Consider the following 16,425-nt stretch of genomic DNA (forward strand, 5'->3'; position numbering starts at 1 on the left):
AGTCGCTATCCCAAAGTTTGAGTTTGCTTTGGCCATATATCGATGGCGTAAGTGGTAGGAGGAGGATTAATATCGTCTTCCCACCGCTAACGCAGAGTAGGAAGAGGGGATAAGGGAGTAGGGGAGTGGGGTTTAGCGGCTCTTTTTTTAACAACTTAGGAGTGGTAGATCTTGGTAGTATATTTGAAGGATCTGTGGGGTTTTCTTTTAGGGACAGGAGAGGATTTGGGTTTTCTTTCTTTGGGAGGCGGCAAACGATAGAGGGGACCTTGGTAGTCACCGATGTTTTTCAAGGATGGATCAAGTAAAAGAGGGTTACCTTTTTACGGGTCATCGCCGAGAAGCGGCGATTGAAAGCACCACCCCAAATCGCGGAGGTGTTGAAAAATTTCGGAGGAAAGGCCGGTATAGATTTGAGATCGCGAATCAGGTCTCCAACTTGGATCACAAAATAAAGACAAGTTAAAAATATAGTTAGAAAGGAGCACGACGAAGTAAAAGGCGGTACGTACCACTTGAAAGAAAACTGAGGTGCCTTAGAGAAACGTCGGAGGGGAGATCCGCGGAGATAAAATTCCCAGACACATATAGCGGATAGTAATGCCATACTTTGTGAGAGGTGGTAAGGTGGAGAATAAATGGCTTCTTCTGTGGACGAGTACAGAAGGACTGATACCCTACACTACCAAACTTGGTGCTCTTCTTGATATAAAAATGAGTAATGATATCGCGGAGTTGGATTTTAGGGGATTGAGTTTCATTATAATGGTTCGCGGCATACATGACACGCCAAAAATTGCCTATGCCTTGGCAGGGCGGAATATTGAAGTGGTTGCACACCTCGACATCTAGAAGGGTTAAAGGAAAGCGCAAGCCCCGCTTATCCGACCTACAAAGATGGCGATGACAACCGGGCCGAGGTTTTACGGATGTGTGGAAAATGGGTGACGCCGGGCACATGCTCTAGGACCAAGTCACCCGGAATGCCATAGGCGGCCTTGATGGCATCGAGGTTAGGTCTACAGTGGTATGACGGTGGGGGTGGAAGAGTTGTCACACCCCAAATTTCCAGACAATATTTAAAACAATTATATTTAATTATCTGGAAACCCGGGGTGAAACAAAACCCAAAACCCTGTTATCAAACACGATATATACAAAAACTGAAATCAAAAGAAACGGAAAGGAAAAAATCCTTAAATCACATTATTAAACTATAAAGAAACTAACCAACTCTTCAGAAAATCTTAAACCAGAAGACTCCAAGAGCAACTCCAAATCACGTGTCCTTATCCACTGCACTCCACCATCTATGTTCCCAAGAACACACCTACGTTGCAAAACAAAGCAAACATGGGTCAGCAAATTGAATTTGCTGGTATGAGTAGACTAACAACAAAATATATATCACAATCTTTCAAATTAATAAATATAACATTACCAACCATTTCAACTTGGAAGACAATATAGTTCCGTTTTCCAAAACGGCGTTTAGTTTCTTCCCAAGTAAGATTTCATCCCCAATATACAAATTCCATAAATATCATATAACAGTACTCGTCATTCCCACTTTTCAAAATAACTCACAACATAAATACCACTTACATTCTATTTATTAATTGCACATAGGATAACCTAATTAAATATGAGTTTGGTATACCTTACCTTTAAGCCAACACGTCATCTTAGGATAGGATATTTACGTCCCTGCAGAAAAGATTAATAGATCCTACCCTCCTGCAAAACAGAGTTAGACATCACAATAAAATGATTTATTTCAGTCAGTCAAATTTCCATTCATAACCAAACCTCATTTAAGACATTTAAGTCTAATTGATATAACCTAGTTCGTCCCGCATATTCGGGAAATACCACTTATCATAATATATATATCAAGGGTAGTCATTCATATGGTACCATCACGTCATAAAGTTTCTGCGTGTATAACCATAGATCTCAGACTATCACAAGTCATTAATATTTTCGTAATAACATATCAAGTTATAGTAATTTCGCAGTCACATAAAAATCACAATCATTTACTAATATTATTCGCAGTCACACTTCACATCCATAACATCACACAATTCATATACTTTTACTTAAAAACCACTCGTCTACTTATGAGAACGGGGAAATATCACACCCAAGGAGTACATTCATCCCTTGTGAGTATCAACTCATTCAAACCACATAAACATTTCTCATAAGAAATTATATGCATCATATGCAATAACTCCATCACACGTAAAATATATATTTTTACTTTGCTTATTAATTATCTTGTTGACTCATTTATTCAAAAACACAGCCCAACCTTTAGTTCCTACTCCACGATTTGCACTACACACATTTGCCAAATCACACATATCTGTGGCCTCTCTCACATCAAATTACCACTACAAGACATATGCCCCAAGGGATATCGCATTCGGAAACATATTTTCATCTTGTAAACTTCGTAACTTGTGAGTCACGACCATCTCTGGGCTTTCCATACACATAATCACAAAGCCTCTTTGGGCATAACAAAATATCGGGTCATTCATGACACATTCAATGAATACCTTGAGTCATTCCCGCCACATTCAAGGAATACCCATCATAACACTAACGGGCCATTCATGGCACATTCAATAAATGCCCCGAGTCATTCCCGCCACATTCAGGAATACCCAAACCTACATTCCCCGTACATTCAAGGAATACGACCACCCCGCTAAGGCGAATACCTTAGTTCCTCTCTAGGGTAGTCCAAACTATTGGGTCATTCATGGCACATTCAATGAATACCCGGTCATTCATGGCACATTCAATGAATACCCATCTATCACATGACATCACAAGTCATAATATCTCATTACCAAATCCTGAGGTGTGGAGAGTTCTAAAGATGTGGGCGACACATTAAAACATTATTATCACTTATAATTATACTAGCCTTACTCATGTCAAAATAGACCACACATGCAGAGAGTCATTTTAGATGCGTCCCGAGGCAAATCGAGTAACTTAAATATTATTGAATATAAACAAACTTATAATCAAACAAATACAATTTACATAACCACACTCATATATATAATATCGTAAACAAATAGTTCATTAGCCCAAATTTAAGTCCACACACACTAATGTCCAAAACAGATCCACATATACTAAAGTCTATATTCATATACAACTTCTATCTCCCACATATATATTTATGTAGTCTCAAAACAATAGTAATTTCTAACACAATTACATAGTTATCACAAATATATATATATTATAGATATAGTGTAGTGGCTGCACTTTTGCTCAAAGCTGCCTACGTATCCAAATCTTTTAAGATTGGAATCAAGCCTTCGTAGTTCTTACTAGCCACATAGTCAATGCTATAGTTTTTTCTACATTCATCCAAATGACATGTAACTTAATATCTAGAAACTAGGGTATGTAGACATACTTTTTTCATGTAGAACTCGAAGTCCCAACCTCAGCCTATCTAGAAGAAAACTTAAGTTGAAAACGGTAAAAATCCTAATATTCAAAGACAAAACTAGATTTTTGACGGACTATCTTCGAATGACACAACGTTTTCCACCGGTATCCAAACGCATCGAGGCTTTTTGTGTTGCAAAGCTGACACACAGAACTTACTTTCTCATGTTTTATAAAAATACCCAATATCATTCTAAATGTGCCAAAACTAGGCCCGAACACAGTCTTGAAGAAACTGATTTCTGACGATTGCTTGTTTTACTACCGATCAAACTTCAAACGTCATAATTAATTCCACAAGCCTTCGAATGCAATGAGGCCAATGGGAATAGAAAGCAGACTTTCAGATCTTAATCTTTTATGTTTTATAAAAATTCTAACTCTCACCCTAACTATTTTAAAACTATACTTGAACACGGTCTTGAAACTGATTTCTGACGACCGCTTTTCTGTCAACCAAACTTCCAAACCTTATATCTATCTCCATAGACCTCGGAATGCAACGAGGTCGATTGGGTTGGAAAGAAGACACTGAAAACTCACTTTTCATGTTTTTGTGGTGTTTGAATCTGACCCTAACTAGGTGAAAACTCAATCCCAAACCAGGCACAGATTTGGCCCAAAACAAACTCTAACCCAAATCCCATCTAAATTAATAGAATCCGGTCCACTTAAAATAAAATGACCCAGCCCACAAAAACTTAAAACCGGCCCAAGCCCCATAAGTATTTCAACCCAACTTAAACACAACTTAACCCTGGAGCACTATATCCTAGTCTCCTTCATCTCCCTCAACAGCCCACTTATCAATTAGTTACTTAGATTGATTTCTGTCAAACTGAACTCCCTAGTGGTAGAGCTTGGGTAGTACAATTATTGGCTGTAGCTTGTTTATCATTAGCAGTTAAAATGGAGGAGACTGTAGTGCCTCCATCTCTAGATTTGCAGGCGAACCCACCAGCTTCGTCTTTGAAGTTAGGACTCTACAATTAATGGAGCTTGTGGTGCTGAGCACTTTGAATTCAAACCTTCTGAGGTTGCTGAAACAGTGACGTTTTTTGTATTAGGAGAATATCAAATTATGAAATTATGAACTTTGACCAGGCTGTGTCTTGTTTCATCTAATAACTTGGACAAAAGAGAGGGTGCTAGAGTGCCTTAAATTAATCCAAGGTACCAAATTGTGAACCTTGACAAGACCGAATAAGATGTTTACAATTACTAATAATACTCAACAATGAGGACAAGTACGAATAATATTTTAGCACCATATATTCAAGAGAACTATTCTAAAATTCGAGATGTTGAACGAGAGCTACAAAATCTTACATTAGAGGTGAAACTTACTGCTGGACCAAAGAAAGCAGCACTTGATCGAGCACTTGCGAAAGAAAATAGAAGTGTCACGTCAACGGAGAAGATACGGCTTGCCGTTATATCTCTGGCAGCTATCTATCAATAGATTTCCAGCAAGAATTCTCCTTCTCCTTTATGTGAAAAACTCCCTTTTTTTTTTCTCTGTGTGTCCAATCAACTCCACGGTTGAACTCTTTTTTTTTGTTTGTTTTAAAACCACCCCGAAAAATAGGGAATGAGGTTTATCCACTTGACCCTATCTCTTTATAATCTTTATCCTTTTCTTTTCTTTTTTATTTTATTTTATTTTTGTCTATTATTATTATTATTATTATTATTATTATTCTTATTATTTATTGTACTGGGAAAATATTAAATAAAAACACGGGGTGTTATAAGAGTAGTCTTCCTTCCTGAGGTAGAGGGTTCCGCGGCAGAATTAGAAGAATCAGGGTTCGAGGATTCAGATTGGTTCGCAGTATGTCTGCTAGATCTGGAATCCGAACCGTTGGATCCCATTCGGATGATCTTACATGGGACTAAAATAAAGAAGGAAGGGGAAGCAACAATGGTGGGAACGCAGTGATAAAGGGTAGAGTGAGAACAAAGAGGCAAGTGAATGCGAAGAAAATAACAAGAGAAGGGAATGGAAAAGGAGGAGACAAACCCGAATTGCAAGGTAGCACAACCAACGAGGCCTAAAGAAACCCGATCGAGCTTGAAGATCTCTTGTGAGAAAAACAACGAAGAAGTTGGAGAGGCCGGAGAAGAAGATGCAAGGTTGAAGTGATAGATTTGGAGTAGAGAGGGGTTTAAAAGCCGGAGTCTGTGGGGGGGTAAAGAGGTAATATCAAAGCCTGGGGACTATGGGAAGGAAGACACGTGGAGCCTCGAAATGGTAAAGGTCGAGCAAATCTTGGCGTGCCGCGGGACACGGTGGATGTAATGATGGACCACGGGCAATGATGAATGGGAAGGTAACTAAACCAACACAAGGCAAAGATACGCCGTGAAGAGAGGATTGAGGAGGGTTCTCGTCCCATTGGTTGTCCATTCCACGATCACCACAGGGGTTCACACGACGGCAAAGGAACCGAGGGGCATCTGTAGAGGCCATATTCTTGACATAGAAGGTTATAGGTGGTAAGTGGGCGTAAGTAAGTTAAGATGGAGGAGACCATCTTTGTTGATCGTCCGCTGAATGCCAACCGCTGAAAGCTGCTAAAACTACCGGACAGTGGGGAGGACATGATGACGGGATCAAGGAGGGATCAACGAAGGATAAAAGAGGTAGTTGAAGAGATGAGAATTCAACCGAAACTGCCTTGACAGGTGGAGTGACCGAGGACGCTGGATGGAGGAGAGATGAACGACGGACATGAGGCAGTTGAGAAGAGGGGGGGAGTGAAGGATAAAAATAGGGAGAAGAAGAGAAAGAAAAGAGAAAAAGAAAAAAAAAAGGTTTGAGAAAGAGAGAACACATTTTATTAGAGAGAAGACAATGAATTAGAGAACACATTTTATTTGATAACACAAATAGCTTATTCCACTAAAGGCCATTGTTGCACTACCGCTATAATCCCAAATTACGTGTTACGTTTATGGGCTCCATATTATATGCTTGTTGATCTCCCCATGTTTAAGATATCGAATGCCCGTTTATTAAGTCAAGTTACTGACAACTACATTAATAAACTTCTTATGTCTTTGAGTAGTACCACTCAACCTCATTGTCATGTCGGATTAAATCCACCTGCAGAGTTTACATGATAATCCTTATGAGCTCCTCAAGGGGACATCATTAGCCCGACTTCCTGCGGGTTACAGATTCCTTCTATAATCAACAACACACCTTACATACAATGTCATTACACAATCCATTTAGTTTGTTGATTCATAAATGAATCTCACTCATTGATGATTTAAAGCAATGTACAATGCATGTAAGTGCTTGTTATTATATCCGGATTAAGAGGACAAACATCCATAATAACAAAGGTGTTTGTTCTCTTATATAATCAGTATAAAGAGATACAATCTCACTTGGTCCTGTTCAATACACAAAAAGTGTACTAGTATAATCATATAGTCAAGATAGACTAATACCAGATTATACTACAACCGTACCAATGGTTTGTCCAAATTCATCTAGGTTGTGAACGTTTATTTATACTTTATAATGTACTGATGATATGATCTTCTGTGTGTCACCAGACACCATATCATCTACAACATAAAGTATTAGACGCATACATATAACTAATAACATATATAATATGCATAACATTTGCCCATATGATTTTCATTCAAAATATAAAGAATTATAGTTATTACAAAAGTAATGCTTTTAGTATATAACCCTATCAAAGAGGTTGTATTCATACAGTCTACAATGTCATGATATATTGCCAAATATTATAAGTTGATATGGTTGGAATTTGGAGATTAAGAATTATAACAAAATTCAGTTTAAGTCGTTGATGGGTGTTTCCACCACTAACGGATGCAAATTCAATGAAATTTTTGTTGCTATTCTAGAAGTGTGAAAATTATGTTCCTTTTTGCCTCTTATGAGAGGGATTATGGAAGTTACTCAACAACGTCCCTATTCCAGAATCTAGAGATAAACAACAACCCAGCTATAGCTAACTTTACTTGGAAATGTCGTACAACTAAAAAATATAGTTATCAGTTATCACTTAATCATCACTAGGTGAAAATATGGTTTTTTTGACTCCTAGCCCGGGTAGGAACTGACGGGTACTAATCGTCAAGAATATAGTTGACGGGCTTTTTATGAAATTGATGGTCCATAACTGTCAAACAAAAAATCGACCGACCAAGCTTGTCAAAAAAATTTCCCCAAAATCCCAACCAAAAGCGCGAATAGCTTCCCCTCAAAATTTTTGCTATTTTCCAATTTTCTCTCTTTCCGCGAATACCTTCCCCCCAAATTTTCGCTCTTTTCCAATTTTCTCTCTTTTGGTTTTATTTGGTCAAAACCAAAACTCGCCATCATATACAACAAATTCTGCAAAAGCTAACAATTTCATCTTTACATTTTCAATTTTAATTCTTAGAATTTACTAAACGGGAAAGGGGTTAGAAGGCTTTGTTTCTCTTATCCAAACGTGATTCTCCCCATTACAAGTTGAAGGTGATGTACAAGCTTTTATCATGCAATTAAAGATTGGGGATTACTGGATGTGTTGTTGGGCAGGAAGCGGAATTAAAGGTAACCTACCATGGGGTTTTACTGACTAGGTATCTAGTTCACTAGAATTTCAGATCTGTTTGTTTTGATTCAATTAGGGTAGATGGTGCCATGAGGTTTTGCTTTGTTTGAAGGTAATGTCTAATTTATGAAATTGTTAGTTATATATATGTTACTATGACTTGGAGTTTTTTCACTTTTTATCCTTTTGTTTGCTTATGAGATTCATTTGATGTATTATGTTGTATCAAGCTAACATTTTGGTTTGATTGTTAGAATCCTGGAAGTGTTACTCCTGCCGCAAACTCAAGGCTTTAACCTCTCTCTCCTGTTCAATGTGGTGCAACAGTTGATATTCCTTTTGATTCTTCAAAGGTGAGATAAATTTCAGGACAACAAATTACCTTATTAGGATGCCCTATTTAAGCTTTAACCTGAACTCATCATATGGTACTTGTTTTGAATTAGGATATCAAAAAAAGGAGAAATAACTCTAATTCAAGGAGGCTGAATTGAAGAAAAGGGAGTAGGTACCTTCTGCTTTTGCTTTAGATTTGTATAAGCATGTGCATGTCGACCTTGGATATCTATGTGCTACATTAGACTAGCTAGTTGATGCCATACATAGAAGAGTATTAACTTTTCATTTTTTGTGATTGTCTTTGCCTTTAGTTAAAAATTAATCTGTTGGTTGCATTTTTTAAATGGCATTCAGGAACTAAAGCGGAGAAGATCTTTGTAGACGAGGTATTTCCATATGAAACATCATTGTTTTAGAGTTTTAGCTTATGCTAATTGGAGTATATTTCTAAGTAGTTATAAATGTGTGCTAATTAGTGTCTGTGTAATTTTGTAGTTTTTGGTGGTTCCTGGTAATTTTCAGAAGCAACCACTATACATATTTTTGTTTGGTTTTTGAGCATGAATTTCATGAAGTGTTTCTTATAGATTTTTATTATGAATGACCATGACGATTACACGTGTTGCTCTTTCGTTGCACAATCTTTGGATTGAAGTTGCTTTTGTTATTCTCTTTTCAGGGGTGCTTTCTGTTTGTGTAAGGTCATTTGCAATCTCACAAAATCTTTGCTACCATTGCCAGAGAAATATCATGGTACAACTGATATAGATAAGCGTTACCGTCAACGGTGAGTCTATAGTTCAGTCTTTCTATATCTATTATATATTACTCCAGAAGCATATGCAAAATGCCGACTCGTATAACATAACAATTGACGATATCTTTGATTACACAACTGAGTTATATGTTGGGGAAGGAACATTTGACGACATTTCAATTGGAGATACAATCATATGGCCCATGCCTTTTGTGGAGCCAATTTGATGTGAGTTGGTGAACTCTTTTTTGTGCATATTAGTAGTTTCACTTTTTGTGTGCAACCTAGTTGGTTTTGCATACACATGATGCATGTATGGTTGTATATGGATTATGGAGTATACTAAAACTCATGTAATGTAATTTGCTACAATATTTTGGTGTTTTAGATAATCACATGTGTGTTTTGATGAAAGAATCTACTCCCGTATCTATTGTATTTTGGTAGAATGTTGATTTGAGTTGGATGGTTTAATTTTTGCAGGAAAAATGGATATGAAATTTAGATTATAAGAATTTCTTTTAAAAAAACATTAATGCTCAGAAAAACGACGTATATAGACCGTCAAGGAAATTTATGTATACAAAAAATTGACGTAGCATACCATCAATAATTTTCAAATTTGCATCCCAAATTCCATTAAAATTGGATAAATTTGACTAGTGAAATAGCAAAGTTTGACGGTTATAGTCCGTCAACAATTCTATTTATTAATGACATTCACCACCCATCAAATAAATTTAAAATTATTGACGGTAACTAACCGTCAAGAAAAAAAACGATTGCGAATTTTTTGACGAGCCTTACATACAACAGGCAATGTCAGTAAAAATAGTGTTTTTTGACGGGTTCTGCCCATGAAAAAAGTCTTATTTTCACCTAGTGCATGTATATTTCACGTAGGCTGGGTCCGTTGTTTTTTTGTATACTTGGTTGTTTGGGTGGCTCACCCCTCACTCAAATTCCTAGCTCCACCACTGTGTATGCATATGCATTTGACACATACATACACCAATCTGTATGTGATAATATCAATTCCCCACTCTCTTTATTCCAAATAGGTAATTCTTTTATTTATTTATTTTATACTTAGAACTCCAAAATTAATCTTCTTGGTTTCTAAGCATCGCGCTGCAAAAATATGCACGACGATAAATACCAAATTTTAATTTTGTTCCAAACCTTCACATGCATATTAGTGTATGCATGTGCTTTCGTTTCTACCTTATACTTACATAACATTAGTTCCTCATTCCGCTTATTCATAGTATGTAATTATTTGATTTTTATTCTACTTAATTAAGACTCCAAATTTAATCCTATTAGCTTCTAAGCTTCGCGCCACCCTACATGACAAAGACCAAAATTATGTACTAAACATTCATATGCATACACTAGTTTGTGTGTGTTTTTCTTTGATCATTATGCATATCTAATTCATCATTATGCATGTATGCAACAAACATGCAAATGCCACTAAGTACACATGCATTGCATGTATATACCAAACATACACATGTAGTGTATAACCACATGCAAATAACATGATGCATGTGGATAACATACATACAAACACTACTATGTATGTATATACCACATATGCACACATCATTATGTATGTGTATACACATGTAAAATTGCATTTTAAATTATTGTATTTATTTTTTGAAATTTTAGTTGTTTTAAAAATTATGTATAATTTCCAAAAATTTCAAATATGTGTTGATATTTAATATCTTGATTAAATATTAAATCCAAATTGCAAAAAAATTTCATTTTTTCATTTTGTGATTTATTTATTTATTATTATTTTTTTTTTGTATTTTTTGTGTTTTTTTGTGCAATTTTTTTAATTTTTTTTTAGAAATAGGAGAGGTGAGAGGACGTGAGGAGAGAGTGAGAAACACGTGTTTGATTGGCTACACGTGTTTTTGTTTTGTTTTACATAAATTACTTGAAGGGGGCAAAACCGTTTTTTTATATTTTTGATCCTGAAAACGTAATTCCCACTAGGGTTCGGTCTGGTTTTAGATGAAACCTTGAGCCGAACCGTTAGTAGAACTGTTATGAAACCTTGAGCCGAACCGTTAGTAGAAATGTTAGCCAAACCGATGGATCACAAAAACTGGGTGCAGACCGAACTGTAAATTCAGTTCGGTTTTAAAACCGGTACTTAGGCCCCTTTTCCAAAAATAATTATTTACCAACATAAATCCTGATTTGCACTAAGCCCAAGCCCATTATTTGGTTAACTAACCAAGCCCATATATTTATAGACTTATAATGTTATTATTGTTTCTAGTCTGGGCTAGGGGTGGGCAATGGGCCGGGTCGGGCTAGCCCGGCCCTAAACATTTAAAGCCCTTCAAATATTAGGGACGGGTCGGCCCTAACCTAAAGTCAGCATAGGGCCGGGTCGGGCCGGGTCACAAGTCTAAACCTCAAGCCCTTACCCTACCCTAAGCCCTCTTTAAAGGCTTTAGGGCCGGCTTGGGGCGGGCCTATATTTTCTTTTTTTTACTACATCAGTTTTAAACTCATTTATATTACAAAAAATGTACAATAATCTACAAACTCAAAGTCCAACAAATCTAGTAATAATCTTGTATAAGTCCAAAATTTAAAATGCACATCCACAATCTAATGAACTCAAGTACATCGAGAGTTCGAATTTGTTCTTCCTTGTACTCAAATCTCACTAAAATTTCATTTTAAATTGAAATACATAGACAAATAATTATATTATCATTTTAAAGGAAGAAGTAATAGATATAAAGAAGAAACATAATAGTTTTGGTTAAAATGGTCATGGAAGTTGTTAAACTAATTGTAATATCATAAATTATTTCTATAATAGATTCAAAACAAATATAATATTACATTTCTTCTAATTTAAAAGTGATTCAAGCTTTGTATATGGAAATGAAAATATTGGCTTTTGAACAAGTGATGGAGAAAGGTTTGAGATTACAAATGTCATTTTTCCCAAAAAGGTTGTTTTTGGTTTCTATGTTACAAATGTCCGCTCAGATTTTGCTTTAATGGTGTGGAAGGAAATCTTTAGTTTTAGACTTGGCTTGATGTGAATAAAAATATAATTTATAAGAAATAAGTGAGAAAAGAAATTGAGAATAATAAGTTATGGACTTTGACTTGATGATCAAAGGAATAAAGTCTTATTTTTTATTAGGCTAGTGCTCATTGTTCTTCATGGCTGTTAAGTTGACAAGTTTTTGTTATATAAGACAAGTTATTGGAAGTACCCTTGGGTGTAAGTGATAAATTACAAAGGACAATATTATTTTAATTGAAAATATTTAACAAAGAGTTGGACAATTATGATATGTGTATTTATAGTGAAAGTGTGAAACAGGGCCGGTTAGGGCTTGGTTAGGGGTCGGGCTAATGAGGGCTGAATTAGGGTCGGGCCTATGTTTTAGAATCTTAGCCCTAGCCCTACCCTAGAAAGCATTAGGGCCGGGCCGGCCCGGCCCTAAACTCTGTGAGGGCTTTAGTTGTGAGGGCTTTATAGGGCTTAGGGTCGGGTCGGTCAGGGCCGGGTTAGGGTCGTTAGGGCCAAATTTCCACCCCTAGTCTGGGCAATATGAGACTATAAATTTACCAGCTCAAGACTTTTATACTCATATGCTTGTACAATTATTGATGTAGTATAAACTTTTGTGCTAAGACACTTTGTTTAACTCTTCAATAGTTCAACTAGCTCAGAAGCTAGAACTTTGAGCTTTGTTTTGGTGAATGTGAATTGCGACCAATATAATATACTCATCTTCTTGTTTGCATGCTTGACCAACAAAGGTTAAATGGCAATGGGTTATATAGTTTTTTTTTTTAAGAAAATTTATGAAACACAATTCTCCCTGTACTCTAGCAGGTTTAACTGCTTAAGAGTTAAGTCAAACTTATAAAACACCATCATTCTCACGTCACAGAAATCATTGAGCTTGCCAGGCCAGACTCCTCAAAAGTCAAGTTGCTAGCATAATCAAGACAATTTTGTGCAACAGGAATTGAATGATTGTCTTTGGGGGCACTGTCCATGAATGGTAGTAGGTTCTCCAGTAAACTATCTGGCTGAACCATTCCACTCCATGAACGTATCTTTTGCCCCGTGATGGGGTCAATGACAAGAACCACAGGGAAAGATTCCAATTTGTAGTAAGTGCATACCTTCCTGCCTTGAGTAGACTCATCATACACCTGCCAAAAGATGAAATTTGTACTAATAGTTTGAGCCACAGCTTCATTTGCCCATATATCTATACAACATATGATCATCATATAAAATATCAAGGAGCCCTCACTTCACCTCCATCCTTCCCTTCACATAAAACAACTGAATAGCTTCTTCTAGCGGATTATAGAGATGGAATTAACTTTAGTCCCACCTGGGAGACATATGAATCCATCAGAGAATGAAGTCTCAATAAAATGAATCGATTCAAGCAACCTTAAAATGGTTGTCACGTGCTAAATTCTGAAGTTGGTTAATCAACTATTTAGCAGGCTATAAATGGTAAAATATGTTTAATATATATTTGGTTTACCGTAACCGAACTAGAGTCAGTCGATTCTCATTTTTGCAAACCGATAACCGAATCGGCTATGTTAGGTACCGACTGAACCGGCCGGTTCGATTCGGTTCGGTTTTCCGTTTTTGTGAACAGCCCTAATTCTAGGGGTGCAAACCGATAGGTTCGGATGCGGTTATGATTGTATCCTCCCTGAATCCAATATCTGAATCCGATATTAAAAATTATCCTAATCCGATTTCGATATCCAAACGGATATCGAATATCCGATCCAAAAATTAAAATTAATTAAAATTTTATTTGTTTTGAATAATTCATTTTACCACTATAAAACTAGTATAAATATTATATTTGTCATTTATTATTAATATTGTGTTATTATAGTTTTATATTATTAGTTTATGATTTTATATAATATTTTGTACAATAAAAATGAATAAATTAATTATATATAATAACTATTAATTTTTAAATCGATTGATATTATCGGATGCGGATATGTCAATATCCGAACCAGATCCCAAAACCATTAGACATAAAAATATATCCAATCCGAATCCGAAATTTTCGGATAATATCCAATTTTTCGAATACGAATTCAAATCGGATTCGAATATTTGGATATCCACTTGCACCCCTACCTAATTCCCACCTAATTCTGTCTTGTGGGCCCGATCTCTCTCCTTGCACAGTTGTACCACTCTCTACCTTTAATTCCTTTAATATTTATTTTACCCTTCATTAAGTAACAGTGAACTACTTGGTCAATTATTAATAAGAGAAAGGACTTGAGGTGGACTTGGCGCCTATATAAACAAAAGGATTCTAAGCTTAACTTCATGCTTTTGGTTTAATTATCAATTAGAGAGCAAGACCTTGTCATTATTAGTTTGTCAATCTGTGTATTTCTGTGTTTGGTATCGTAGTACTCATTGTAAGGGAGTGATATCCCCCCTTAGGAATATCAGGTGCGCACTCGGCACGGTGGAACTATCACACCGACCTGTGGAACCAGATTGCACCCATAAGCTAAGAGAACGTTCCAGCACAGTTCGCACCAGTACGCGAACCAGGCTATAACGTGACTCAGCTTGCCTTCTAGAAGCAATCATGAGCATAAGAGCATAAGCACGGATCACTGCCACCAGCTACTGACCATTGCCGCAAGCTACATGCCCAGACTACTAATCTCCATCATCACAGCTAGGGGTGGGAATTTGGCCCTAACGACCCTAACCCGGCCCTGACCGACCCGACCCTAAGCCCTATAAAGCCCTCACAACTAAAGCCCTCACAGAGTTTAGGGCGGGCGGGCGCCCCTAATGCCTTCTAGGGTGGGCTAGGGCTAAGATTCTAAAACATAGGTCCGACCCTAACCAAGCCCTAACCGGCCCTGTTTCATACTTTCACTATAAATACACATACCATAATTGTCCAACTCTTTGTTAAATATTTTCAATTAAAATAACATTGTCCTTTGTAATTTATCACTTACACCCAAGGGTACTTCCAAAAACTTATCAATCAACTTAGCAGCCATGAAGAACAATGAGCACTAGCCTAATAAAAATAAGACTTTATTCCTTTGATCATCAAGTCAAAGTCCATAACTTATTATTCTCAATTTCTTTTCTCACTTATTTCTTATAAATTATATTTTTATTCACATCCAAGCCAAGTCTAAAACTAAAGATTTCCTTCCACACCATTAAAGCAAAATACTGAGCACATTTGTAACATAGAAACCAAAACAACCTTTGTCAGAAAAATGACATTTGTAATCTCAAACCTTTCTCCATCACTTGTTCAAAAGCCAATATTTTCATTTCCATATACAAAGCTTGAATCACTTTTAAATTAGAAGAAAGGTAATATTATATTTGTTTGAATCTATTATAGAAATAATTTATGATATTACAAATAGTTTAACAACTTCCATGACCCTTAACCAAAACTATTATGTTTCTTCTTTATATATATTACTTCTTCCTTTAAAATGATAATATAATTATTTGTCTATGTATTTCAATGTTAAATGTAATTTTAGTGAGGTTTGAGTACAAGGAAGAACAAATTCCGAACTCTCGATGTACTTCAGTTCATTAGATTGTGGATGTGCATTTTAAATTTTTGGACTTATACATGATTATTACTAGATTGGTTGGACTTTGAGTTTGTAGATTATTGTATATTTTTGTAATATAAATGAGTTTTAAAACTGATGTAGTAAAAAAAAAAAATATATAGGCCCGGCCCTAAAGCCCGACCCTAAAGCCCGACCCTAAAGCCTTTAAAGAGGGCTAGGGTCAGGGTCAGGGCTTGAGGTTTCGACTTTAGACCGGCCCCCGACCCGCCCTATGCTGACTTTAGGGGCAGGCGACCCGGCCCCTATCTTAAGGGCTTTAAATGTTTAGGGCCGGGCTAGCCCGACCCGGCCCATTGCCCACCCCTTATCACAGCAGACCTATGGAGATAGGTCTCACACGCCTCTTTGATCTAGACCCCACGTTGGTGACACACTTTACACGTGGTGGGCGAGGATTCATTCTGAACATCTATAAATACCCCTCCTATGAACTACGCCAGACCTGATTCTTGTCTCCCTAAAAAAGATCAAGAGCAAGATACGTAGGCAGTTCACTCCTAAGCCGAACTCGGTCCCCCTTATATCTATTTTCAGTTCCCATCCAACTGTATATGTAAA

At 36.6% G+C, this 16,425-nt stretch overlaps 1 long non-coding RNA gene across 6 annotated transcripts; it reads right to left on the minus strand.

The window, feature by feature from the left end:
- Nucleotides 1-1,076: 1,076 nt before the first annotated feature.
- Nucleotides 1,077-4,995, minus strand: LOC147475908 (uncharacterized). Of its 6 annotated transcripts, none has more exons than XR_015208919.1 (3): nt 4,831-4,995; nt 1,666-1,737; nt 1,077-1,310 (listed from the first exon to the last, which is right to left on the minus strand). It is a non-coding gene; the product is annotated as an uncharacterized LOC147475908 (long non-coding RNA). The 6 variants fall into 6 exon arrangements; XR_015208921.1 differs by having other exon boundaries at nt 4,813-4,995; XR_015208916.1 differs by lacking the exon at nt 1,666-1,737.
- Between the last annotated feature and the right edge of the window lie 11,430 nt (nt 4,996-16,425).

This window comes from Coptis chinensis, chromosome 9 (assembly GCF_015680905.1).
Source record: "Coptis chinensis isolate HL-2020 chromosome 9, ASM1568090v1, whole genome shotgun sequence".
Classification (NCBI taxonomy): Eukaryota; Viridiplantae; Streptophyta; class Magnoliopsida; order Ranunculales; family Ranunculaceae; genus Coptis; species Coptis chinensis.